The 27,963-nt window shown below is 31.3% G+C and overlaps 1 protein-coding gene and 1 long non-coding RNA gene across 5 annotated transcripts in view; one reads left to right on the top strand and one right to left on the bottom strand.

Moving 5' to 3' along the window:
• Window positions 1-58: 58 nt before the first annotated feature.
• LOC143044411 (uncharacterized) lies at window positions 59-6,012 on the bottom strand. 2 transcript variants are annotated; one of them, XR_012968674.1, is made up of 3 exons: window positions 5,797-6,012; window positions 2,121-2,241; window positions 59-1,302 (listed from the first exon to the last, which is right to left on the bottom strand). It is a non-coding gene; the product is annotated as an uncharacterized LOC143044411 (long non-coding RNA). The 2 variants fall into 2 exon arrangements; XR_012968675.1 differs by lacking the exon at window positions 5,797-6,012 and adding an exon at window positions 4,370-4,494.
• A 1,928-nt stretch (window positions 6,013-7,940) lies between these two features.
• Window positions 7,941-27,963, top strand: part of LOC143044410 (BAI1-associated protein 3-like) — a 123,907-nt gene continuing 103,884 nt past the window's right edge. The window contains exon 1 of one of the 3 annotated variants that reach the window (XM_076216418.1): window positions 7,941-8,026. The gene's annotated coding sequence lies outside the window, so the exon portion shown is untranslated. Of the gene's footprint in view, window positions 8,027-8,645; window positions 8,816-27,963 lie in introns of those variants that run through there. The other 2 variants (XM_076216417.1, XM_076216419.1) reach the window with 2 other exon arrangements.

Here is a 27,963-nt window from a genome sequence, read left to right as displayed (position 1 = left end):
TAACCAAAGACCAAAATTAACCAAGGCTAGGAAAAGGAAGGTACATGATACAGACTCATTATCTATCTTTTTGTAATCTTTCATTTGAATGATTAATACAGTTTGAACAAATGTAGTTATAAATTGTAATACATTATTCACAGTGTACAAGATTGTTTCTTTTCCTTCCTTATCAACTGATGCAGCAAAATTTAGTCCAAAAAATACTTCTGATCCTAAGGCGCTAAATAGAATTAAATAGTGATTTAATTTTAGAGGTGTTTCAGATGCAGTATAATAATTTCTACAATTGATAAGAAGAAAATGAAAACATTTAATCAAAACTATATACATTATAAATTTAAGAACTGCAAATGCGCATGCCTGAACAAAGTAAAGGTTGTTGTTGCTATCCTCGTTATGAAGAAGTAAAATTCTGAGTAAAAAATAAGGAAAGATAAAAACAACCGCTAATACAGTGACACACATCAGTTTGCCCTTTATAGCATACTTGAGTGTTGCTAAATGGTCTCTTTCGTTGTCATGTGAACGGGAAAATATATCTTTTATAACAAGTATGCATAAAAGGGCATTTTCAATGACAGTAGGCTCTAGGTATAATTTTGAAGAATCATAAATTGAGAAGGCTATTGTCGAATTAAAACATTCAATTTTTGCATCATGATGTAAAATTTCTTCAAAATGGGTTTTTAGGGAACTGTAGAACACAATTGCAACATTTGATGCTATAACTATCGTAGCAGCATAATGAGTGAGACAGATTTATACAGATTTTTTCCAGAAGACATACACATAAATAACATTTGACATATCAGAAAAACGATGAAAAGACATTCATAAATTATATGTATTGATAAACTTTGTCTGTTTTCTGGATTTACTGTACACTTGACATGAACACTTACTTTTATAGCAAGGAATGCAATGTTACATGGCGTAAACATTACAATAAACAACATTTTTAGACACGTGTGTTTTCTCTTTGATTCTGAATATGTCCAAGTATCTGGATAATACAATATACCGAAAATAAATACTAAATAGATAAAGAGTGAAATTACTAGAAATATAATTATTAGTATTTGTACTATATCATATTTTATCTGAAGTCCTTGAAGACTTGTAGACCCGAACCTTATATACATCAAAACAATCAGAATTCCCACGGCTGTTTTTAATGCAACTAAAGATGATATTTTCCCGTCTCGACTGTGCTGATTTTCATTTTCACCAGGAAGTAAATCACCAGCAGTTGTTGGAAGCACAATCGTAGAAAATATGATGGACCAAAGGCAGTTCCGTCTGAAAATAATGTAGCGATTGGTTTTATATAATAGTCTAGAGAGTGTTGAACTGATGCATAACAACATTCTCTGTTATCTAATAAAAAGTTAATAACGTATATAATCGACAAAAAAAAATTTATTCGACGACATTTGAACGTATATTTTGGTTGTTTGTTAACTTTCGGGTTTTTGTTTATCGATTACAATGATAAAAAAAACAATGTGTTAATTGTAATTCTAACTGTGTACAATATGTTATATGGTAGAGCTGTGTTTATATCAGTTGTGTTTTGTTATTTTTTCTCGCTTTACCGATTGTTTTTTAAGCTGTGTCATTACAGTTGATACTTATTGTTTTCTTTCAGAATCAGTTAATACTACCTTATCTCCATTTATATGTATTTTTTTCTTCCATTACAAATTTCATTTGGTACATACGCAGTGTGATTCCTAGATTTAAAACGAATAGGTGTCATATACAGGAAAAGTGTCACGTAATTAGAGTACAAGAAGACAATACATCAAAAGCACCACATTTTGGATACTAAAAAAATCTTACAACAGAAAATATATGTCCCCATGTTTAAAGATGAAACTTAACAATTCAGCTATATAAAACAAATACTTTAGCAGAATATACTTGCGAAATTTAGAAAGTTACTCAGTTTTCAGTCTTTGGCGTCAATGGTAAGTAGCTTGTTAGATTGTACAGACGGAATATCTCGTTATTGTATGGGTAGCATGGGGCATTGGATCAAATGTTTATAAGGTAATTTAAAACACAATTATTTGCTCTCTAAGCTTTAATACACTCCATGCAGCATACTTGTGTACCTGTTTGTATTTGTCTCGTTTATTCCTTGACCCTCAGAGTTGACAGTAAGTGAACCAGCAGTTTCGTCGACTGAGAGAACAGCCACCTCATGTTCATCTAGATGTTCCATAACAGGTACTTCTACATTTGTATGTAGAAAGATCAATGATATACATATCAAATAAAAGTAAGTATAAAATTATCTTATTATTAATGATTTTTCCGCAAAAGACTCATCAATGATGCTAGAATCAAAAAGAGCTATATTTGCCACAAAAGTACGAAACAGTCCGGAACAATTATACAAATTTGAAAATCATCAAATCTATTTTCATATATTTCTAGTTTGTATCCCTATGGAATTAGTTGCTCTCACTTGTTAGTGCACCAGGTCAATACACTTGAGAGTGGAATATAAGTCCCGGAGATATCATCAGTTTAGTAGTCAGTACTTCTGTATTGAAATGATTCATATCACAAAATTATCTAGAAGAAAAGTTTGCAACTCTGTCAGAATAAGTAGAGAATAGATGGATTTGAAATTAATGTTTTGAGATATATTCTGGTCATATAGATTTTCAAATGTTTCGGTTCTGATACATCCTTGGCTTTTGGATATTCAGCATTCAGCGTTCCTGTTGAAGGTCAAACAGAAAAGCGTTTCGGAAGCATGGAATCTATAAAGCCTCGCTTTTCATTTTTTTTTTATGGCAAGTGCATAAATGACCATTTGGGACAATTCCCTGTCAGGGATCATCCATACCTACTAAGTTTTGTCTCTGTTATCATCTGATTTATAGATAGAATTTTTCAATGCCATCAACCGGGAGAACAACTTACCAAGGAGGTTCCATACCTGGAGAAAAGTAAAACAACCAAAATAACGAATGCCAAGGAAAATTCAAAATGGAAAGTTCCTTAATGAATGGAATAATCAAAAGCTTAAATACATCAAACAATTTGAAAACAACTGTCATATTTCTGAACTTGAACATGCATTTCCTTAGGTAGTAAATGGTGGATAAAACCTGAATTTTCTGTATAATAAGAGATGTGTATATGCTGAGTATAGCAAACACTATTTATTGATTTACTTTTTCAATCTAATTGTATCGTGTAACATAATCGACTTAATCTTTGTTTTCTTGTTCAAACATCCACTAGATATATTTAGTAAAACTGTGTAAAATCAAAGAAACATTAATGATACAAAATCACCAACCTACGTACTTTTTTTATATACAGTTGTCTCATTGACGTACACCCAAGTCTTTTTTATGAATATTCATACATTAGACCGTTGGTTTTCCCGTTTGAATGGTTTTACACTAGTAATTTTGGGGCCCTTTATAGCTTTTTGTTAGGTGTGAGCCAGGGCTCCGTATGAAGGCCGTACATTGCCTTGTAATGGTTTACTTTTATAAATTGTTTTTTTGGATGGAGAGCTGTCTCATTGGCACTCACATCCCATCTTCCTATATCTATTTTTAAAAAAAATGAAATTTAAACTCTGGGCCATTTGGACCTTGATTTATTGTGTAGTTTATTTTTTGTTATAATGTGCTATCTCGTTGGTGTGTACGCCGAATATACTTTATTCTTTATGAACAATCCCATTTGATTTTTAAATATAAATTTACTATTATAAATTTCTCTGTACACCTTTGTTAATCAAATTTATTTAGTAAATAAATGCTTGATATGTATTATATTTTATCATACTCTTCTGTACTGCTGTAGGTTGCATTTCTGTTAATATTGACAATGCAATTTCCCATAGGAACTCCTTTTACGGCTAAAACTGTACCTCTTTTACTATGAAGTTTTGAAAAAAATCTTATCCTAGAATTGAAAGTTCATATGCACTACAATTTTTTTCAAAGGTCAAAATATGGGGCTGTGCGGCATATTTTCATCGTTATGCACATGTTTATTTACTGGTAACATTCCCAAGTTATGTCTCTGTGATATGGAACACAGAGAGCATAACTGGGAACCCGTATGTAAACAAAATAAATTTTCTATGAATATTCAAGATCTCCCCAAAAGAGGCGTGGTTTGAGAAACAGCTGTATTTACAAAGTGCAACCTGTATGGGTATTCGTACTTATATTATTATTTGACTGATTGTTTAAATGTATTATATATATATTTCACTGATGTAATTGAATATTTGTATTATTTAATACTATAAATTGTATTGCTAATGAATCAAAGATTGTCATTGGCAGTACATGTATTAATATAGTGAGAAAAAAAAAACACTTACCTTTATTTATTGTAAATATATCATTAGGAAATATAATTAACGATAGCTGCAGTATGAAACCAATATTTAATAAGTGATTCCAACATTTTTCAATAAAAATATAAGTGTCAAAAGAAGATATTGTTTGTTAATATTCTTCGTGTATGACTGAACAATTATATAAGGAAGTTTAAATTTAGCTATGATTAGACATGCTGAACTTATATTACCTCCTTGACAAAAAAAAAAACAAAATAGTAAAAATAATAAAAATGTAAGTCCGAATGACACTCCCACTTCCTGGTTATTTTCTGAAGCAAGACACAAGTACAAAAACGTACACGTGTGAATATACACCGTGCTTAGGGACGGTGCATTATTTATGAAGCAGGGGGGACCGGTGCAAATGGTAAGGGGACATGTACTTTTTTCAACGTGCAAAGTAGTGGGACCTGATGATTTTTCATTATCTTAATGCATGGGACATACACTTTTTTCAAATGCTTAAGTAGTAAACATTTTATTTGAATTAGCCCAAAAATACACACAAGAAACATTCAAACAGAAACAGAATATGATAAACAATTTTAGTTTTGACTGGTGTAAATCAGCCCATCTAACTAAATTAAATATTGATCTTACAAAATTCAAGCTTATTAGGTAGTTTGATTTATTGCTGTGAAATGAAAGAATTTAATTTTACAATAGGTAAAAATAAAAATTATTATATAAATTTAGATAGGCATCTTTAATTTTTTTTATAACTTTTTCAAATCAACTTGGATTTTCATCAAACTATGCAGTTTTTAATTAAATTCTTTCATTTCACAGCAATAAATCAAACTACCTAATAAGCTTGAATTTTGTAAGATCAATATTCAATTTAGTTAGATGGGCTGATTTACACCAGTCAAAACTAAATTTGAAGGTCAAGACTAGTCGAGAATGTTAAAATGATTGTCAAAAACATTTATATCACAATAAATATTGTTGCTTTACGTTATTTAAGGTACAGATTGTGTTTTTATTCACTCAATATATTCATGATATTCATGGGACACATACTTTTTTAATGAATAGAGGTCATGGGACATAACTTTTTTTCCTATCACATCAGCATGGGACAATACTTTTTTCCAAACAGGTTTTGGGATTTGCACCGGTCCCCCCTGCTTGATAAATATTGCACCGTCCCTTAAGAATAATTACCACTTAAAATTAATTGTATTTGTAAGATTTAATGATTAAAAAGATAGCAAACAGGATGGTTTGAATTAATTGTAAACACACGATTATTTACAACGAGATCTGGTGGCCCAAAGAAAAATGGTGGCTCAAAGAAAACCCATGTGTTATGCTTAATGGAAAAGAAAGAATATGGTGTTTCAAGTCATTGCACAAGATCCGTACATGCACATAGGGGAGGAAAAATGAAAAGGTAAACGAACCTTTAGCTGTTCTTCTCCTAATTCTTCACTATAGAGCAAAACTCTTACGGCGCTGCGATTTCAAGACTGTATTACTAACACAAGACAGAGACTTAGCATATGTCAGATGCCGATGATCATACTTCCTCCAGGACACCATCAACTAATAGTGGCTGGCAGCATCCAAAGAAAACTAAATCTAAATTAATCCCACTTTTTTTTACTGTATCGATAAATGCAATCGAACTGTTAAATGGCACTTTTAAACGTGGTGTGAATATAAAATCACAAAGATTGAAAATATACCGGAAACTGAAATTATAAACTATGATCATATATTATATTTAACAAACAACACTTGTATTATAATATCATGTGTTGAAAGATTATATGCTGACAATGTGGAATGAAAGGGGAATTTCTCTACAATGATATAGTAAATCCTATTTACTATGCCTTGTGTATCTTGTAATAAAAAGTAAAATCACAAAAATACTGACTCAAAGGAAAATCTAATCGGAAAGTCCATAATCACATGGCAAAATCAAATGACATCAAAAACGAACTGTCATATTCCTGACTTGGTACAGGCATTTTCAAATGTAGAAATTGGTGGATTAAACCTGGTTTTAAAGCGCTAAACCTCTCACTTTGATGACAGTCTCGTCAAATTCCGTTATATTTACAATGATGCGTGAACTAAACAGACACAATAAATAAAAGAGTCAAAATATGGGTACAGCAGTCATCATCGTCTTACAATTTCAAAAGGAACAATTTAACAGAACACAAACACATCTATCTACAAAAACGTGTCTGACGTTAGAAATATAGATTTCTTAAACTGCAACAAGTGTATTACGATATTTCTCCACTCGAGACAGTTAAATTTTATTATTTAAAGCGCGAGGCTTGCCGAGCTCTTTAAATAACTAAAATTTAACTGTCGAGAAATTTAAAATAAGTCTGTAAATAAAATGCAAATGGTCCTTACTTGTAGGAAAAATCTAAATGCACATTAATCAGTTCGTTATACGATCAGCTCTAGTACGTTCAGTGGCAAATATTTCATACATTTTAAGAACGAGAACAAATTTACATTAAACAATTATAGCTAGTTCTTGTAATAGATATCTACTGGGATGATGATTCAAAATTTTGAATACCACTGCCAAATAAGGGTATATTAGAGATTGTATATAACAGAGAATGAGCCTTGCCACAGTTACATGATACATAATGAAGAGTTTTTGTAAAGGCTGTTAAGGTGAAAAAAGTATGACACTCTCCCCACACAAGTCATCGTATTTGATATCCCCGTTCAGACCAGCAAGAATGCGAAAATGCACATTCCGCATAATTTGGCTTTGGCGAGGATTTTACTGCAAGTCCGAACGGAAGACCAATAGATGGACATAATTTTATATCCCAATATATTCTGCCCGCTTAACCTATTTTGAAAGTTTATATTGAAATCGAAGGTTATATTTTGCCTGTTTCTGGTACCTAAAGGCAATTGTTTCATCTTCCATCAGAAGACGCGTTACATCCAAAATTAAATTATTTTTAAATGAGAAAATCAAGTTTTAGTTAAGTGAAGATCCGCCTAAGAATATGGCAGATCGAGGTGTGAAAGCATGACAAACAAAACCCTATTCATTCAAATTTTCATTACATTAATTTCATTTAATTGTATAGTAGAGAGCTCATATAATTTTCGTTTCCTTTTCTTGTTCTGGTTTTTAAGATACAAATTTGTTGAAATGCACAAGAAATTGCCAATTAAGGGGAGTCAACTCCTAAATTTGCCATCATTCTCACAAAATGTTATGTAGAGATTTTTAAAATTACCAGACAAGCAGGAACGGAAGACCTATAGTACATCTTTTAACTCAGGACGAGGGTACTTCGTTATAGGATGTTCGGTGGGTGTTTTTTCTGTCAAGTTTAATTTTATTTCGAAATTGACTGATTCTAATAAAGACTGGTACTTATAATAATTAAATGTACTTTATACTGTTGAGTAAACCATTGCATAAATATTGGTAAAGTTAATCCAATATTTCTTCGACTTAATTAACTTCAATTTTTATTTTGATTTTCGAATTACACAAATGTTTATCGAACAAGTCCATTTAAAAGTGAATAAACTATAACCAGTATACATGTTATTCAAATAAGGCGTACAAGTATTAAAATATTTCAGGTTAAGATATATCTATGTTGCAATGCGGAATTGGGATAAACACAGGTCAGTGTTAGAAATTAAAAAATATTATATGTTATTTTTTTTGAAGTATTTCCTTTTGGTTTAGCTATATCAAAAATTATCAGAAACACGAGAAAGAATGTAATCAGATTTATTTTAAAATCATTTGATTGATATAACTCTCTAGAGAACAAAACTATACACATTTCAAAATGTTTGTTTTATCATGTGATTCGTGTCCCTTGGCGTACTCCGGTAACTTTACAACTGTTGTGTAAACAAATTCTGCCGCTATCACTTGCCCTTATAAGTATGTTATTTCCCCTGAAACTTGCGCTTGAAAGTATTGAATAATGTGACAAAAACTAACCCAGTTATTTCTTCTTCTAATCAACAAGCAGAATGCCATTGTTTTTATCATTTATAATTAAAAATTCAGTTATTAATTGATATGCCGTATCAAATATCAGTATTGACTAAATTCCAATTAAACGTCCAATATCATGTGCAGCAATATGCCATATATGAATTATTGATCTTTAATATCATTACAGAAAAATGATATTTTTTATTTACTTTTAAATCAATATTCAATGAAATGAAATATACATCTGTCCTGTGAAATCCTAACTGTTTTACGGTTGATGAAACTAACATCGACAGCTTTCTCTACTCAAAATCAATACACATCCACGGGCTATGTTTGTATTCAAAATAAGAAGAGATTTGTAATTTACCGGATTGCGGACTGTCAAAGCGGTGATCATAGTAGTGTGTAATTGTTGACAAGAATTTATTGACTCTATTATTGTATGGATAAAAACGAAAAATGTAAGTAAGAAAAGGTATAATAGTCTTTTACAATTGTAGTAAACTTCATATGCAATGCTGCACAGTCATGTGCATTTTAATTGCAAGTGGGCAGCCTTCGCATCGTTTTATATATCGCGAACATTTTGTTATTATATTTTCCTGAAAACCATTGTAATATTTATTTATTTTTTGTTCATCAAAGTCAATGAGCCTAATGGCGTCCAAATAATGTGATAAAAATAACATTATCACCTCCTAGCGAAGCTGGCTTTTTAAACGAGGAATGGGTGAGTGACGGTGGTGGGGGTGGGGGTCGGGCAGGGTGATTGAAGGTTAGATATTGACCCTTTATACTTAGATAATATACATACAATGCTATATAAACCCCACATCAATAGATTACCTATCGGCTGCCTTTTTTACATTCATTACTGTATTTTGCTTAATGGAACAATATAATAAATCTAGCTATGGATTTTATGCCATCTCTGTAGCGGACACATTAACTTATCTATGGTTCAAACTACGACCAGGTCAAGCTGAAAACTTTAGGATTTTTGTTTTTGCAATTTACTAACTGCGTGAAGGTCGCTTAGAAGTAAGGTCAAGGGCGGGTAAACTCGGAGTCACTAAAATGTTGTACCATTGCTTCTTGTGAGCTAGCAAAAGATCAATGTGTCAATCTTCTTTCAATGTTGAAAAGGAATATTCCCTTCAGGAGTGTACTATTTGCTACTGGACATTAAGTAGTCGTCAATCACCTCACTGTTAACCACATATAAAAATTTGGCAACTAGGCGAACTCGACTGAAAACCCCAATTATTCATACCTCTCCAAACTACAGCTCCGGAATTCCTATTTTGTATGACTTTTGATTATCAATTTTATTTTAAGTATGTTACATAGTGAGACAGACATTATTCAAGGTTTATAGATTAATGATAAATGTATAATGATATAGCTACGGATTTAACAAGAAAATATTGATGGAAATTACAATCGGCGCCTAAACTATCCCAGATGTCACCAGTTTCAACAAGTGCAATTAACATCTTTCCTAATGAGTTTGTCAGCGAGGAAAAGCACTTCAATACTTAATACGTTAGACACAATCTGAAAAGTTCTGTTGCTCTCAAGAAAGAATTGATTCCTTCGACGAAAGTGACAAAATGCTTCAGGAAATTAAAGGAAAGAAATTATGAAGCTTGATTTGTTGGAATCCGGTTTTTTTTTGTAGTATCTGATTGCCAATTATTGTCTGAATAGCATTGACAAAGATATGTGAATCTTGCTTCTTCGAATTTGCAGGCAATTTCGGAATCCATAAACAGCTATGAATTTTGTAATTATTATAGCTTTAAATTATGCCCTTGAAACAAAGTAATCTTAAGTTTGATACATTTAGAAATCCAAAACTTGAGAATTGTTGAATATATTCAAAATAAATGATCAAGAATTAAGGGGAATTTGTTGATTGTCTTCAACATGCAATGCAAGTTGTCTGTATTCTGTCTTTTAAAAATCGACGTTAACAAAATGGCAATATTATGCAAATGAACGCAATATAATCCAATAGTAATAATCACCATGCCACACGATGTTCAACTCTTGTTTGAGACAATTGGTTTGTCCCTGCGTGACAGATTTATATTTAATGATTGTCTGGTTTCAGGACGAACCAGTCCCTTGATAATACAAATAACCACTTTGGCTTTATGAATTGAAGGCAGTGATGGAAAGGTCCAAAACGAGGTTGCGAATATTGAAATTTAGGTCTGAGTATCAATACATTGATGATTGATGCATTGTACATACTGACAAGTTAGTATTAACATTGTACATACTGACAAATTAGTATTAGCATTGAACATACTGACAAATTAGTATACGCATTGTACATACTGACAAATTAGTATTTATTTAGCATTGTACATACTGACAAATTAGTATAAGCATTGTACATACTGACAAATTAGTATTAGCATTGTACATACTGACAAATTAGTATTAGCATTGTACATACTGACAAATTAGTATAAGCATTGTACATACTGACAAATTAGTATTAGCAATGTACATACTGACAAATTAGTATAAGCATTGTACATACTGACAAATTAATATTATCATTGTACATACTGACAAATTAGTATTAGCATTGTACATACTGACAAATTAGTATTAGCATTGTACATACTGACAAATTAATATTAGCATTGTACATACTGACAAATTAATATTAGCATTGTACATACTAACAAATTAGTATTAAGCATTGTACATACTGACAAATTAATATTAGCATTGTACATACTGACAAATTAGTATTATCATTGTACATACTGACAAATTAGTATTAGCATTGTACATACTGACAAATAAGTATTAGCATTGTACATACTGACAAATTAGTATTAGCATTGTACATACTGACAAATTAATATTAGCATTGTACATACTGACAAGTTAGTATTAGCATTGTACATACTGACAAATTAGTATTAGCATTGTACATACTGACAAATTAATATTATCATTGTACATACTGACAAATTAGTATTATCATTGTACATACTGACAAATTAGTATTATCATTGTACATACTGACAAATTAGTATAAGCATTGTTCATACTGACAAATTAGTATTATCATTGTACATACTGACAAATTAGTATTAGCATTGTACATACTGACAAATTAGTATTAGCATTGTACATACTGACAAATTAGTATTAGCATTGTACATACTGACAAATTGATATTAGCATTGTACATACTGACAAATTAGTATTAGCATTATACATACTGACAAATTAGTATAAGCATTGTACATACTGACAAATTAGTATTAGCATTGTACATACTGACAAATTAGTATTATCATTGTACATACTGACAAATTAGTATTAGCATTGTACATACTGACAAATTAGTATTAGCATTGTACATACTGACAAAAATTAGTATTAGCATTGTACATACTGACAAATTAGTATTAGCATTGTACATACTGACAAAAATTAGTATTAGCATTGTACATACTGACAAATTAGTATTAGCATTGTACATACTGACAAATTAATATTATCATTGTACATACTGACAAATTAGTATTAGCATTGTACATACTGACAAATTAGTATTATCATTGTACATACTGACACATTAATATTAGCATTGTACATACTGACAAATTAATATTAGCATTGTACATACTGACAAATTAGTATTAAGCATTGTACATACTGACAAATTAGTATTAGCATTGTACATACTGACAAATTAGTATTAGCATTGTACATACTGACAAATTAGTATAAGCATTGTACATACTGACAAATTAGTATTAGCATTATAATACTGACAAATTAGTATTTATTTAGCCTTGTACATACTGACAAATTAGTATAAGCATTGTACATACTGACAAATTAATATTAGCATTGTACATACTAACAAATTAGTATAAGCATTGTACATACTGACAAATAAGTATTAGCATTGTACATACTGACAAATTAGTATTAGCATTGTACATACTGACAAATTAGTATAAGCATTGTACATACTGACAAATTAGTATTAGCATTGTACATACTGACAAATTAGTATTAGCATTGTACATAATGACAAATTAGTATTAGCATTGTACATACTGACAAATTAGTATAAGCATTGTACATACTGACAAATTAGTATTTAAATTCACCAGTCTACGTGTTAAAAGACGAACAACACTACAGCCACAATGAAAGGCTGAACTTGATTCCTTCTTTTTTTATATATAATTTGCTAAATAGGTGAACTGTGCACGTTCTGAATGTTAATATATCGATATTGATATGATCTGACGCATGCGTGACAATTTATTGGTTTCAGATTAAATTCCATCTCATGGTTCCCTAATGGTTTCTGGTAATAAAAAAACTAATTAATGAGATTCATGGCCACATGAAATGTGTAAGGATTTAAGATACCCGCATTTTTTAGTGATTAAGATTTGTCAGTTTAATTTATTAGTTTTTCAAATCATTATCCATTATTCAATAAGCTCAGGCTAAAATCCTAGCAATTTTGCACTAACTATACATGTACATATTATCTTTCCATTTTTATTTTTCCACATGAAAAACAAGAAAAGAGCGGCGGTGTTTTCATTTATAAAAATACTAATAATTATTGTTGAAAATAAGAATACAGCGGAAGCATTTTTTTGTATAACTTACTAGTACTAATAGTTATTCAATTTGAAAAATAAGAATAGAGCGGCAACATGTTCATGTAAAAAAACCAGCATGTTTGAACTGCTGTTATAATGTTATTTTACGATTGTATTGGTAATTAAAATGACAAGAACTAGATTTATTTTCTAAATAATCCTTCATGTCAATGTTTGTTAAAATAATGTGCCTTTCAACTTTTCCATGATTTTTTTATAAACTTTTAATCCATATAAGGGTGAATAGTGCAAATGATTTGCCGACACTGCTGGTTATATAGGTCATATCTATCTATCACGGTTAAACACATAAATATAAAAGGATTAATAGGTTTACAGAATAGAGAATAATTAACACAAAGTACAGAATAAAGGGCAAAACAAATGAGAAGAGAGACATTAAAAGACCCCCACAATAAGAAGAGAGAATAAAAGGGTTTACAATATAAGAATTTGAGAGTAATGGCCAAATGGTATAACGAATAGAGAAATGGTCTAAAAAAGGGATACAGAATCGGAGGATCCCCATCCAGACCCTTGTGCAAAGGTTTCTGTCCATTCACAATAAGAAGTTTTAGCGAATGATATATCTTAAAACTCTAATATGATTCTATATTGTACATTGTATTGGGGATAGCAATAGCTGAGGTGTTACTTGACGTTCAGTGGCAAATACTACACGAGTGGTGAGGTCTTTGGCAAATTCTTTTCATGTGATATGACATGTATCTTTTAAGTTGAATGAATGATGTTAAACATGAAGTCCATGGTAAACAATAGGGGAAATTAACAACAATAGTGCTTTGCACTGGACATTTCTGATAGATTTCAAAGGTTTTTATTTTTGTTTACTATTATTTTTTAAAACAGTATTGATATTATCGACATCACTTGGGTATGACGGTCACGTATATATTACTTGATTATTTTCATTTTTATTTGACACCCTGAAATCCGCAATTAACGCTGGCATTGCTTCCAAAACTGATTATTCTTAACAGAATGCATTCAATCATATTTATTCTAGACAGACATGCTGGTGTTAGGGGAGGGTTGGGATACCTGCTTACATGTTTTACATTCTGTATGTATGTGCCTGTTTCAAGTCAGGAGCCTGCAATGCAGTGGTTGTCGTTTGTTGATGTGTTGTTTATTTGTTTTTCGTTCCTATTTTGTACATAAATTAGGCTGTTATTTTCCTTGTTTGAATTATTTTACATATGCCATTTCGGGGCTTTTTATAGCTGACTATCCGGTATAAGCTTAGCTCATTGTTGAATACAGTACGATGAACTATATATAGTTGTTAATTTCTGTGTCATTTGGTCTCTTGTGGAGAGTTGTCTCATTGGCATCATATGCATATTATACCACATCTTCTTTTTTTTAGATAATAGTCATAAAATGTTTTTACTCCCAACAAAAGAGTCATATTGAGTAAACTTGCCTTGAAAAAATATTCCGACTCTGAGCCACCATATTTGTCATAAATCATGAACCATAAATTAAGTGTTTGGCTGAGAAACAGCTAATACAAATGTACCAGGAAAACTGAAAGCACGCATTTATTTTGACCAAATGTTTAAACAAATTATAACCCCGTCTGTTCAGCACACTACTGCATAACAGACCACCAAAACGGCTTTCAAATTAATGATATATACATGTAGATAGATATAGGAAGATGTGGTATGATTGCCAATGAGACAACTCTCCGTCCAAATAACAATTTATAAAAGTAAACCATTATATGTCAAGGTACAACCTTCAACACGGAGCCTTGGCTCACACCGAACAACAAACTATAAAGGGCCCAATATTACTAAATTAAATGTAAAACCATTCAAACGGGAAAACCAACGGTATAATCTATATAAAAAAACGAGAAACACGTATAAATTACAAAAACAAACGACAACTACTGTACATCAGATTCCTAAACTACAATATGCAATGTTCTTTAATACATTAATTTAATATACTTTACTATTTTCATTTGAAAGCTTTCAATTTCACTGTCCAAATATCAGACAGTTATTCCTGATGGCAAAGATTATTTAATGTTTGCAATGATGTTATTTTAATTAAATTCTGATAAAATTCTATAAACTGCTAAAAGCGTATAATCGACCAGTATTTTGAAATATGACCTTGTACATGTAGGTTATGTATCATATTAAAGTCAGAAGCGAATGATAAGCATTGGAAACTTTGAAAATTCTGTATCGGACTCTTAATCAAAATTTAAATCAAAATTTAAAAAAGCAAAAGAGTGAAAATGTTGATCAAAATTTTTTACGTAATGTGTTTGACACGAAGACATATCAAATTCAGTTTATAAAGAATTGTTAAATCAAATTTTCAGTTCTAAAACAAATCAAAGTTTCGTTTCTTAAATGCTGTTGCAGTTTGAAAATTGTTTTAATACTAAGGTCTTTCGTGATGTAAGCCACATCAATGATCATGCACTTTTCTATCATAGATTATAAATGTTGACCTATATCCCTTTAGCTATAATGGCGAAATATTCTGAAAATCATGTATCATAAATTTATGAAAAATTGTTGACGATTTAGACTTAAAAAGAAATATAAGCTTTAAGATTCGTGAAAACAGTATAAATTTATATAACCCCACTTTTCCCTTGTTTGATTTTCTATGTTTGCTTATTCACCATACATTCATTCCTCAAAACAATGCAACTAATATGATAATATGCATAAATTTTTTCTGCAATAATAGTCTACGTTGTAACAGGCAGACGTTTACTTTGTATAAATATGATATGTAGAATATCATAGTTAGCCATTAATAGCATCATTATGCCCTTACACAAATGCAAATAAATGTATATTTTGTAAGATATTTCGTTTTATACAGATTTAAAAATATATATATATATCAAAGAAAATTAGCCTTTGTCTGAGTTGTGGCTTGACACATTCCATTGTCTGTAATGTCGTTATATATCGACGTAGCCATTACAGTAAGTCGAGTCCTAAAGTAAATTAATGTTGATGGCTTTTATAGATTTAAGATTTGTCCTTAGCAAAACATGGCTGTTTTTGCATGCTAGGTGCTTGTTTACCATACATTAGTCGAAACAATGCAATCAATATGATAATTTTAATATGCATACATCAACAGTATTCTATACGTTTGATACCATTTTGGCGACAATCGATATGAATTATGGGTAATTTAAACATGTCAATTTCATTTAATGTAAATTGCATTCTGACTATTAAATAAAAGCGCATATATGTCAGTGTCAGATTCATTATAGATACCGGAAGCTTTAATAGCAATATGATTCTTATTTCAAAACTAGTTACTCATAATTCAGGAGAAATCCATTATAAAACGTCTCTGCCATCTCTGTAAAAATGTGTAGGATTCACCGGGTATAAAAAATAAACATTTCTAAAACTCAAATAATCCAGTCGGCGTAATATGACACTCGATACGATCACTCCATTAACGGGTAACGATACATAGCAGACAGAGTTCGCTGGATTATTTGTTATTCGACTTAACATTGTGATATATATATATATACATTGTGTACAAATTGTAATGATGTACAAATTCTGATGTGTACAATTTTTTTTGTGTACAAAAGTTATCAGTATTTTGTAAATCTATTTAATTTACACAATAAAAATAAGCACAGTGTATTTGTTAAACTTATCACTGTGTTATTTCCACAACTATATGCATGCTACAGTCTTGCACTTAGCACTGACACGAACTGGATTCTTATTGAATGTAAGCTTGTACCACCTGGTGAAAGAAGGAGTGTTTTCAGTAAAATTGAGAATGGAAATGGAGAGACAACAGCCCGACCATAGAGCAGACAACAGCAGAAGGCCACGCCGCAGTGGCGGATCCAGAACTTTTCCTAAAGGGGGGGGGGGGGGGCTTACTGACCTCAGGGGGGGGGCGCTCCAGTCATGCTTCAATGATTCCCTATATAATCAACCAAATTTTTCCCACAAAAGGGGGGGGCGGGCCCCCTAGGCCCCCCCCCCACCCTGGATCCGCCTATGCACGGTACCAATGGGTCTTCAATGCAGCGAGAAACTACCGCACCCGGGCGCGTACTTCAGCTGGCACCTAAACAAATATGTATATTTGTTCAGTGATAATGGACGTCATACTAAACTCCGAATTTCACATAAGGAACTAAAATAAATAAAACGTACAAAACGATGTCAGAATATGAAACAAAAGAAAACAAACAAAATGACAATAATACATAAATAACAACAGACAAGTTATCAGTATTTTGTGAATCTCTTTACATAATAAAAATAAGCACAGTGTATTTGGTAAAGCTTATCACTGTTTTATTTCTTCAACTTTACATGCAACCGTCTTGCACATCATATATGTAGTACTGACATGAACTGGATTATTATTGAATGTAAGCTTGTATCATCTGGTGAAAGAAGGTGTGTTTTTAGTGTTTACATCCATATCATGTGATCTTTGATTATATTATTATACAGTTGTCTTATCAGCCGTCATGCCTCGAGTTTCAATGTGAAATTATTACCATTTGTACATTTCATTTACCTCAATGTTCGCCACGGGTCCTTGCTGACATTTTACTATTTGTCCTTTCTCTCGTCACCATCGCTAAAAACTTTTTTAAATGAATTATATTTTAACATTTTGTTGTTTCCTCAACTGGTATTTGGAAATCCACCAGCCCACGACATATTGAACAATAAGAATCTGATCGTTTCAAATTATGACCTTTCAAAATGACCCCTGGGGTTTGATTATCGGCGTATATTAGATTACCATCAAATTATACTAAACTTTTCTTAGAAAGCTGAAATGCGTAAATAAATGTCACATTTACAAATTATTTTGTAATAAATATCGATCTGGTATAGATGCATCAGAATTTCTTCTTCTTGAATTCATTAGTATAATTTAAAGATTAACTGCAGATACAAGAATCAAAGAATCAGGCTCTTTTTATGTTTGGGAGACCAACTTAACTGTGTAGATACATGTAGCTGTTTCAAAATAAGTTTGCCATCGTTAGGTAGAACTGTTCTAGGACAGGTTAGAACAGTTCTATGACAATTCTCCTGACAGTTCTAATGAGAGGTTAGAAGTGATCTCCACTGTATATGATTATTCCAAATAGTAATGATAATGATCTAATTTGGAAAATTGAGTATTTCTATTTGTCTTTTATAAAAAGAATCATGCAAACTTGTCGATCTTTAGTAATAGAAGTTCAACAATGCTTCCAGCATATCGTAAATAAACTCATCATTGATACAAGGACTAAATTTTGTATATTCGCCAGACGCGCGTTTCGTCTACAAAAGACTCATCATTGACGCTCGAATCCAAAAAATTTAAAAAGGCCAAATAAAGTACGAAGTTGAAGAGCATTAAGGACCAAAATTCCTAAAAGTTATGCCAAATGCAGCTAAATTATGGTGCATGCATATTGAGTACAGGCAAGAGCAATCAACCGATTAATATATCTTGTAAAAATAAAAGGAAGTTTATAATCTGCACTTTCGTATGCTGCATTTTATCTGATCTACATGTACACTTAAAAACATGCAACTGTCTGAATGAAAAATTATCTGAGTCATTAAAAAAGATGGACGAAAGATACCAAAGGGACAGCCAAACTCATAAATCTAAAATAAATTGACAATGCCATGGTTAAAAATTCCCTTTGACACAATTTTTATAGTTGATTTTTATGCTCTGCTGTTATCCAACTGTTCCAGACTACGTTGAGGCTTGGGTGTCCTCAAACATGTTTTGCCACGCCACATTATTGTTGTTCGTTGCTGTATGTCATATTTGTTTTTCTTTCATTGCAATTTGTTTAAAGGTTAAATGCCTTTAGTTTTTCTCGTTTGTAATGTTTTACATTTGCCATTTTAATACTTTTTATAACACTATATATGCTGTATGGATTTTGCTCAGGCTCCTTGTTGAAGGCCTCACAATAAATCCTCACATTATCATGTGGTACCAGTTTTCGTTAGTTATTAGAAGTCTGAAGAATTCGGACGTGTCTTCACTTTTTGAGTGCTTCAATGTACCTGAATTTGTGAGCAAGAAAGGTTGAAGTCTGTGCAGTGATACCGGTGCATGTAAGGCACGTGAGTTTATAAATTCAACAAAATTTCGATAAAAATAAGGAGATGTGGCATGACTGCCAACAAAAAGAACTATCCTGCAAAATTCAAATGAAATTGATACACTAAAAAAAGTTTTTACATTTAGATCATTATACGATAAATAACGAACTACTTATACATTCAAGTATTAGTAAATCATATTGTTTATGTAGCTAACATGACTCGTTTTCTTCTTATCTTTAACAATTTCAACGATCTTTGATTGCTTTGGTAAAATGTATGTGATAGACTGATTACAAATTTGTCATTCCCTTATGGTTTCTCTATTCTAGAAAACGAATCACTTTTAATGACCACTTCTAAATCAGTATTCAAACAACACGCGTCTGGGAAATTCCAAATGAGTTTTTAGTCATGAAAGGGGTATTTAAATTGAACGATTCACATACAAAAACAGAATATCAAAAGATAGATACGTGAATTATACCCATGTCATTCTGTTTGAAAATATGCTGATGGTTGAGGGAAATAACAAAATCGTTTTATGATAACGAGCTTGAAACCAATTGATTTCTAAGCACAAAAACGGGTTTTTATTTAGCCATAATAACAGTACATACAAGATAACGTAAATTTGATTGGCAGACAATATTCACAAGGCATTCCAAAATTTTGTTTTATTTCTGAATAAATTTCAACATGTTTGACTGAACGTACTTTCCATGACAACTTGACAACAATGCATAGAAAACCATACATAAAACTTGATTGAACTTGAATTTCATGGTTTTAGCATAACAATTAATGTAAATTAATTTATATAAAATTGAGAATGGAAATGGGGAATGTGCCAAAGGGACAACAACCCGACCATAGAAAAAAACAACAGCAGAAGGTCACCAACAGGTCTTCAATGTAGCGAGAAATCCCCGCACCCGGAGGCGTCCTTCAGCTGGCCCCTAAACAAATATATACTAGTTCAGTGATAATGAACGCCATACTAATTTCCAAATTGTACACAAGAAACTAAAATTAAAATAATACAAGACTAACAAACGCCAGAGGCTCCTGACTTAGGACAGGCGCAAAAATGCGGCGGGGTTAAACATGTTTGTGAGATCTCAACCCTCCCCCTATACCTCTAGCCAATGTAGAAAAGTAAACGCATAACAATACGCACATTAAAATTCAGTTCAAGAGAAGTCCGAATCTGATATCAGAAGATGTAACCAAAGAAAATAAACTAAATGACAATAATACATAAATAACAACAGACTACTAGCAGTTAACTGACATGCCAGCTCCAGACTTCAATAAACTGACTGAAAGATTATGATTTCATTATATGAACATCAGGCACAATCCTTCTCGTTAGGGGTTAAGTATCATACCATCATAACATATATGAGAAGAACATAACCCGTGTCATGCCAACAACTGGTTTTTGAATAAATGTGTTTAGTTCCGATGCAAAGACCCTATAAGTGAATCAATATTAACGCCAAAATATGCAATCTTTAATGACCTGACAACAGTATCGTAACTATATCCCTTCTTAATAAGTCTATTCAAAGGTTTTGTTAGTTTTTGAGGTGAATACTGACACCTTTGTGCTTTATAAAGAATATTTCCATAAAAAATTTGATGTGAAATACCTGAACGTATAAGAAGTCTGCATGTTGAGCTATATTTACGAATGATGACTTTTTTTGTCCTTATACCGATGATAAAATTTAGTAAATGTTTTGACTAGTTTGTGATATCGAAAACCCTGGTGTAATAATTTTTCAGTAATACATAAATTTCTCTCGTTAAAATCTAAAACATTGTTACATACACGAGCGAATCGTACAAGTTGAGATATATAAACACCGTAAGATGGTGACAAGGGAACGTCACCATCTAAAAATGGATAATTAACGATAGGAAATGAAAAATCATCTCTTTTATCATAAATTTTAGTATTCAGCTTTCCGTTAGTGATATAGTGATATATGAATTAAACGCATTAATCGGGTTGTCTGACAGAAAGTATTATTAAGTCATAAGTATCAATTTCATATCTTATTAATTTCAGCAATCAAAATGCAAGCATGTTATAGATCTAAATATGTTTTGCTTTATCTAGTTTATACAAGATAAATATATAATTAAGTGACAACCGTACCAATTTTAAATTATTAGAAATAAGTACTATTTTTACAAGTTGAATGTAAAGCTAACTAGTATACTAGTTATTAAAGAATATATATAAGTTTACATGTACAGCTGTTTCGTCAAAGATTAATCATAAACAACGTAACAATTGATTCTTCTACTAATGTATGCCCAGAATAAATCATATCATAAATTGATTGAGCTACATAAAAAAAAAACAGTGTTTAGACATGTGACCGAAAAAAATACTACACGAACCTGTATTATAAGAAAGATTTGTATATCCGGTCTGCACGTTGGAGCCTCTTATATTGCTTTAGGTACATGTACGTACGCAATTGTTCGATAAAGAAAAACCAATGTTTGGACATTTTTAATCTAGTAATATATAATGTGATTTTAATCAAGTTCATCTTCTCAAATGTTCTGGGTCATAGAATAAAACGCTGAATTCTTGTTAATATATAGTTAAAAATCAAGTTTTGTGCTACAATTTCGGGTACAATGTGAAAATTATTTTGACTATAAGGAGACAATCAACACACTTGATTATAAATTCCATATCTTTTTTTTTTAAATTAAGTATTTAAATGAAAGAATAGACAAATAAAAAATGAAATTACCGCTTTATTCGATATAATTGGCACGTACAGGCAAAACATTGAAATTAATAATATATATATGTTTAACCCCGCCGCATTTTTGCGCCTGTCCCAAGTCAGGAGCCTCTGGCCTTTGTTAGTCTTGTATTATTTTAATTTAAGTTTCTTGTGTATATACAATTTGGAAATTAGTATGGCGTTCATTATCACAGGACTAGTATATATTTGTTTTGGGGCCAGCTGATTGACGCCTCCGGGTGCGGGAATTTCTCGCTACATTGAAGACCTGTTGGTGACCCTCTGCTGTTGTTTTTTATTTGGTCGGGTTGTTGTCTCTTTGACACATTACCCATTTCCATTCTCAATTTTAATTGTAAAATGTATTTGCCAAAATATAAAATGTGTACGATTTAAGAGATTTGCAATAAGCTTTTACAATTTCACTTTATATGGTTTTGAAAAATGTTACTGCCTTACTTCTAGTCAACCCGTTTTGAACTAAATGAGTATAATTATTTTCCTTAGAACTGTAGAGAATTTTGAATCTCCCAGAAAATCGCTGTAAAATTTATGTTTAATTATTATTATTTTATTTGGAATTTGACAGAAAAGATGTAAAATTTATTAACGAAAAGTCAATAGATTTGTTTTCCAATAATGAAATTAGACTAAATAACCTTTATTTACAACTAGTTTAATTTCAGTAATCTGACGATTTTCAAAAATCTATTATTACTGGTGTAAATGCAGACACTCTTCAAATATTCATTTAAATTGGCAAATATGTATGTACTTTTTAGTTTATAAGCTTTTCATTGTTTTAATAAGTTTTTGATGTTCAAATATGTTATCCTCGAGCATCACTGAAGTGAGACATTTATTGTCGAAAAGCGCATCTGATGTAGAAAAATTGGCAACGTTAACGTTATTCTGGTGAGTCGTTCAACTATTGCATTTATTTAGTTTTCATTGAACGAATGAATATATTGTATTGCAGAAGCAAACATAATGCTATAGCAAAATAACATAATATACAATTACAATAATGACAGTAAACAAACAGAGAACAATACAATATAGTCATAATAAGCACATAATTACAACTGCTATGCAATGATTATTTGTGATCTTAACTTCCATGTCGAATTAAGAAATTTACACAATTTTTTAGTAAGACTCTTTGAGCTAGCATGTAAAAGATTTATCAGCTTTCTATTAGTTGGCCATGAACAATAATATTTTGGTAAATACTGTAGTCTCAATGATCTAATGGCAGGACATACAAGAACAAAATGCTACTCGTTTTCAATACAATTCATATGACAGCATATACATATACGATTTTTTCTTACAATATTGTCAAAACGACCAACTTCAATATTTAGTTGGCACACTATACGAAGGAGCAGGAGACTGATTTCAAAACATGAATAATTCTAAAATTTGAGGAATTGTGTCAAGTGACTATGTACTTTATTTAACCTTGAATGCGATTAAGAAAGTCGTAAATTTGAACGGAAAAGTTAAATAAAGTAGAGTTCTAATCTAAGTAGGTTCTATAATTTGTTTTATGTGACAATAATTCAGTGAAGAAGTGTAAAACAGAAAAGACGAATATGTTTTGCTAAGAAAAAGGTGATAAATATGGTCGTTAAGAAAGAGCAACGGAAATGAATCTTCAAGGTCTACTTTACTGTTGTGATGATTCAATTTGTAAAAGAAGCTTTCACATTTAATGAAATAGGTTCAAAGCATTAGCACGTAACTCCTACTTACTTATAATTTGCTAATATTAATGTATAAGGATGTATAGACGAGATAGTTACATATTCGTTTATACCTCATGCTTTTGAAAACTAAAATAATCATACCACATCCTCTTTTTTTATATGTACTAGAGTATACATATTTGTCGTAGTTCTTTAAAATTCTGTTATGTTTTAAAACTTACCCTGGATGTTTACATCAACATAACTACTTCACTTTCTGAAACACCTTGGTTATTAATTTTTTTCATTTTTTGGGTGTGCTTTGCATTCGATCTTGCTTATTTATCGGTCTCATTTATATGTACATGCATTTTATTTTCATGATTTATTTCTTTGTTTTTCAATCGTTTATGTTCTAATCATACTGTTGAATAATTTTGAAGTCTCATATCAAATGTTCACATTCGATCAGGAAGAGACCATAGAAAATTCATGTCAACCAACAAATCTGTCATGGGGGTCTTTTATATTAACTAACAAAACGGTATATTTTTTTTCTCATTGTTGAAGTTCATGCAGTGACCTATAATTGATTATATCTACTTCTTTTGAAATCTGGTGGATACTTGTTTTCTTAAATCACGAAGAAATTAAAATCACGAAGAAATTAATATGCTGTGTTGCAGTTCATGTTATTATGTTTACAAATTATATTGTAGTTATTGATAGTGCAACACTGGATCAATCGATTTTATATGAGATTAAAATCGAATGTACTTTAGATGTCATATTATGTCGAGCGAACATCCCCATTGACACGAAAACGCTTCGAATTTTTATCATTGATGTATTGTATTCATACAAAGTGTATCACACGTCCCAGTTGTTTAAACAGAGCTATGAATATCATTACTCGATTAGTCATGAAATAGAAGTGGCATTTCGCAATAAGGTTTTTGATGTAGTGTTGTTTATAAGGCTCACAAATTTAGGAAGTAACTTTGAAAGCTATTTCTTTTGCTAAATTGATTGATTGATTGAACCAATTACAATGTATACTTTTGGGATTCTGTATCACTGGAACAAACATTACAGTATTTGTACAAAACGAAATAAACGGTATAGAATGTTTGTTCTAAAACAAACAAACAGACAGACAGTATGGCATTGTCAATAAAAACAATACAGTGGAACTTCTGTTAGGCAGAACAAATATCAGACGACAGGTTCAAAAATGTAGTTATAATATCTATTTTACATCTGTCTTTGAACCCAACTTTTACAATATTCATCACCGATTGAAGTTGTAGCTGAAAAATCTTTACAGCAAAATACATGTGCGTAGGTAAAGGTAATATCTTTGGTAAGCTTGCTTGCTAGATGACTGTGGAGTCATTATTAGGTAGGTACACTACCCCCTAGGAGTAGACTAGTCCGACTGATTACAAATCCACCTGTCTGTACGACTAGACTACTCCGAAAGAAGAGTAGTAAACCTAACTTATAATGACTTCACGTTTGATGAACAGCTAACAAGCAAGCTAACCAAGATATTACCTTTACCTACACGCTCAATACATTTTGCTGTAATCCCTTGAATATATCCATATATTTAATATCTCCTTTTTTATAATGAAGTGAAGAGTGACAAGATACCAAGGGAACAATAAAAATCATTTTACAATCAGTTAAACTAAAGCTAGAGCAGTGTAACCCCACATAAAACTGGGACATACACAATTTGGTAAAAGTGGAATGTTTTGATAGTAGTATTGTTTATAAGGATTTCAAATGTAGAAAGTATCCTTCAAATCTAATTCTCTATACAAGAAACAGTTTTTGATAAACATGTTTTTCATTATAAACTTTGCATTTAATTTAGTTCAATTCGTCATGTACTGTTTAAGAAGTACATAACGAATCTTAAGTATAAGGTGCCATTTTTATATTGTTTGTTGTTGGGTTGCTGTCTCATTGACTTTCACTCCACTTTCTATTATTTCTAAAGTTGCTTTATACTATTTAAGAAGAGAATCAATTTTGCTAATCTCCTTTGTGATTCTTGTATAAAACAGTACAAAGTGTATTTCAACATAATTCAGGGAATATGTTCTTTGATTTTCACTATTTATTAGCACGCTAAAGGGTCATTTTAGAGTTTTAAGAAATACAATTCGTATGTCTGAACATTTATGTTAAGTCAATAATTACCGACAATGTATAGTAAGTTGACGTTCAACATTTGCTACAGGACAATGAATAGCAGTATTTTAGTTTAATGTTTCCGTATATCACAGACAAACCCGCCGTCTGTAGTATGTATTCAATATTGTCTACGAATTTTATGTATTCACAATGAAACGTACATTAGGATTGCTAAACTAAATTTACATCCATTATGAATACCGTGAAATAAATTGATTTTACTTAATCTTCCGGAACCCAAGATTTTAGTCCCAGTTTATGGCAGGGTCTGTGTGTGTTGTTCATTCTTAGTTTTTTAATTTTGCATCTGGTGTCAGACAACCAATTAAAAATCCCTATCTGTTTCTAAATATTTTACCTTAAGTTTCACTTCAAGGAAACCAGGTATATCCTGAATTGTACATGTATCACCTTTCTACATGCCCATTTTCAACCAATGTTAAAAGTCTTATAAAAAATTTCTGATCTTGAAAACACAGGTACTACCAAAATAACTCCCAGTTTTCTGGAAATCTTAAATCAGTGTACTGTGTAGCGCATTAATACTGAATTTTTAACGCAAACTCATAGAAAAGTTAATTTTGGCTCAAAATGATCTAAATATATTTCCCTTTCACTAAAAGTTTCATTTCTGCAAATGTTGGTTAGTTTAAGTAAACAATGACACCAAAAGCACTATTTTGTGCCAGAGGAGGACCTTCTAAATTGGAGGGAGTAATTGGTGGTCTGACACTTTTCCTTTATTTTTTATTATTTTTTGTAAAAATATTTTATGCCCCTTTAATGGGCATTATATTTTCTGGTCTGTGTGTCCGTTCGCCCGTCCGTCCGTTCGTTTGTACAGATACTGTTAACATTATCGGTCTCATCCGAGTGCTCCTAAACAGGAGGGAATTACGAAAGAAGAAGAAGAAGAATGCCAAATTAGAGATTTTATCCTTTTTTCACGGTCCACTGAACATAGAAAATGATAGTGCGGATGGGGCATCCGTGTACTGGGGACACATTATTGTTTCGGTATATGTTTCTGTTTTCTATATTTAACGTTATAAAGGATGGTGTTATTATTTGTACAAAAGTTAAGTTCAATACGCTCTCTAGTTGACATTTGTTTTGTTTCTTTGAATTGTTAACTGATGCTTGTCCCGATCTACATGTATGTTTTGTCTTTGGAACGATACCACCTTTAAATCATCCCTATCAAATTTTTATATTTTCTAATCCCTTTTGCATAATAATTCGTCGACACATGTTATCATCAAACGATCTATAATTGCATATTGTGGTGTGAATTATTGCTGTATTGCATTTGTACTAATGGCTATTAAACCTGATTAAACATTTTAATAGCTTTATATTGTACCAACATGCTATAATAGCAAACAATTGCCGTAAATTCAAACATGATAAGAAAATTTATGCATTGACAACACCTATTCATCATGAAATATAGAAAGCCAACAATCCCTAGATATTTTTCTTATTTTCCTAATAAATTATTATAGATACATTTTTTTATAAAATTGTATGTCCCGCCTACGATAGTAGAGGGAAATTATGTATTCCGACCCTTGTGTCTGTTCGTCTTTAATTAAGTTTGTTCTCTGTCAATATAGTTCACTATAAAGTTGTAGTTACACCATTTTTAAACTTAAAACACTTATGAACATGCATGAAATATTTGCCACTGGACGTTAAGCAACCAACAATCAATCAATCTTTAAGCGTAATGCCAAATTTTAGATTTGAGTCCAAGTCATGATTTTTGGACATGACAATGTGATAATCGAGTGGGACATAGTTTCCTATGAACATATATTCTAATTTACATATATAGTACACCTGTTTAAAAAAAAAAAACATTTGCGCTTGTGTTGAGAAACTTCACTTTAATTTGCTTTAATTTGATTTCGATTTTCACTTTCTGAATTGTATTGATTCATGTCATAATAGCACTAAACAAATACACCCCCCCCCCCCCACCTCAACCTTCCTCTAAAAAAAGAGCCAGTTTGACCTTAATTGCAAAGTCCTATGCACTGACCCTTATTCCTAGAGCATACGCTCAATCATTAATACATGTGCTGGTTCAAGACGACAACATGCACAATGTTAGTACTCTCACAAAATAAGATCACTCTTTT

This window comes from Mytilus galloprovincialis, chromosome 9 (genome assembly GCF_965363235.1).
Source record: "Mytilus galloprovincialis chromosome 9, xbMytGall1.hap1.1, whole genome shotgun sequence".
Taxonomy (NCBI): Eukaryota; Metazoa; Mollusca; class Bivalvia; order Mytilida; family Mytilidae; genus Mytilus; species Mytilus galloprovincialis.
Note: the sequence above shows the minus strand (reverse complement) of the source record. Positions and strands in the feature narration are given on the sequence as shown.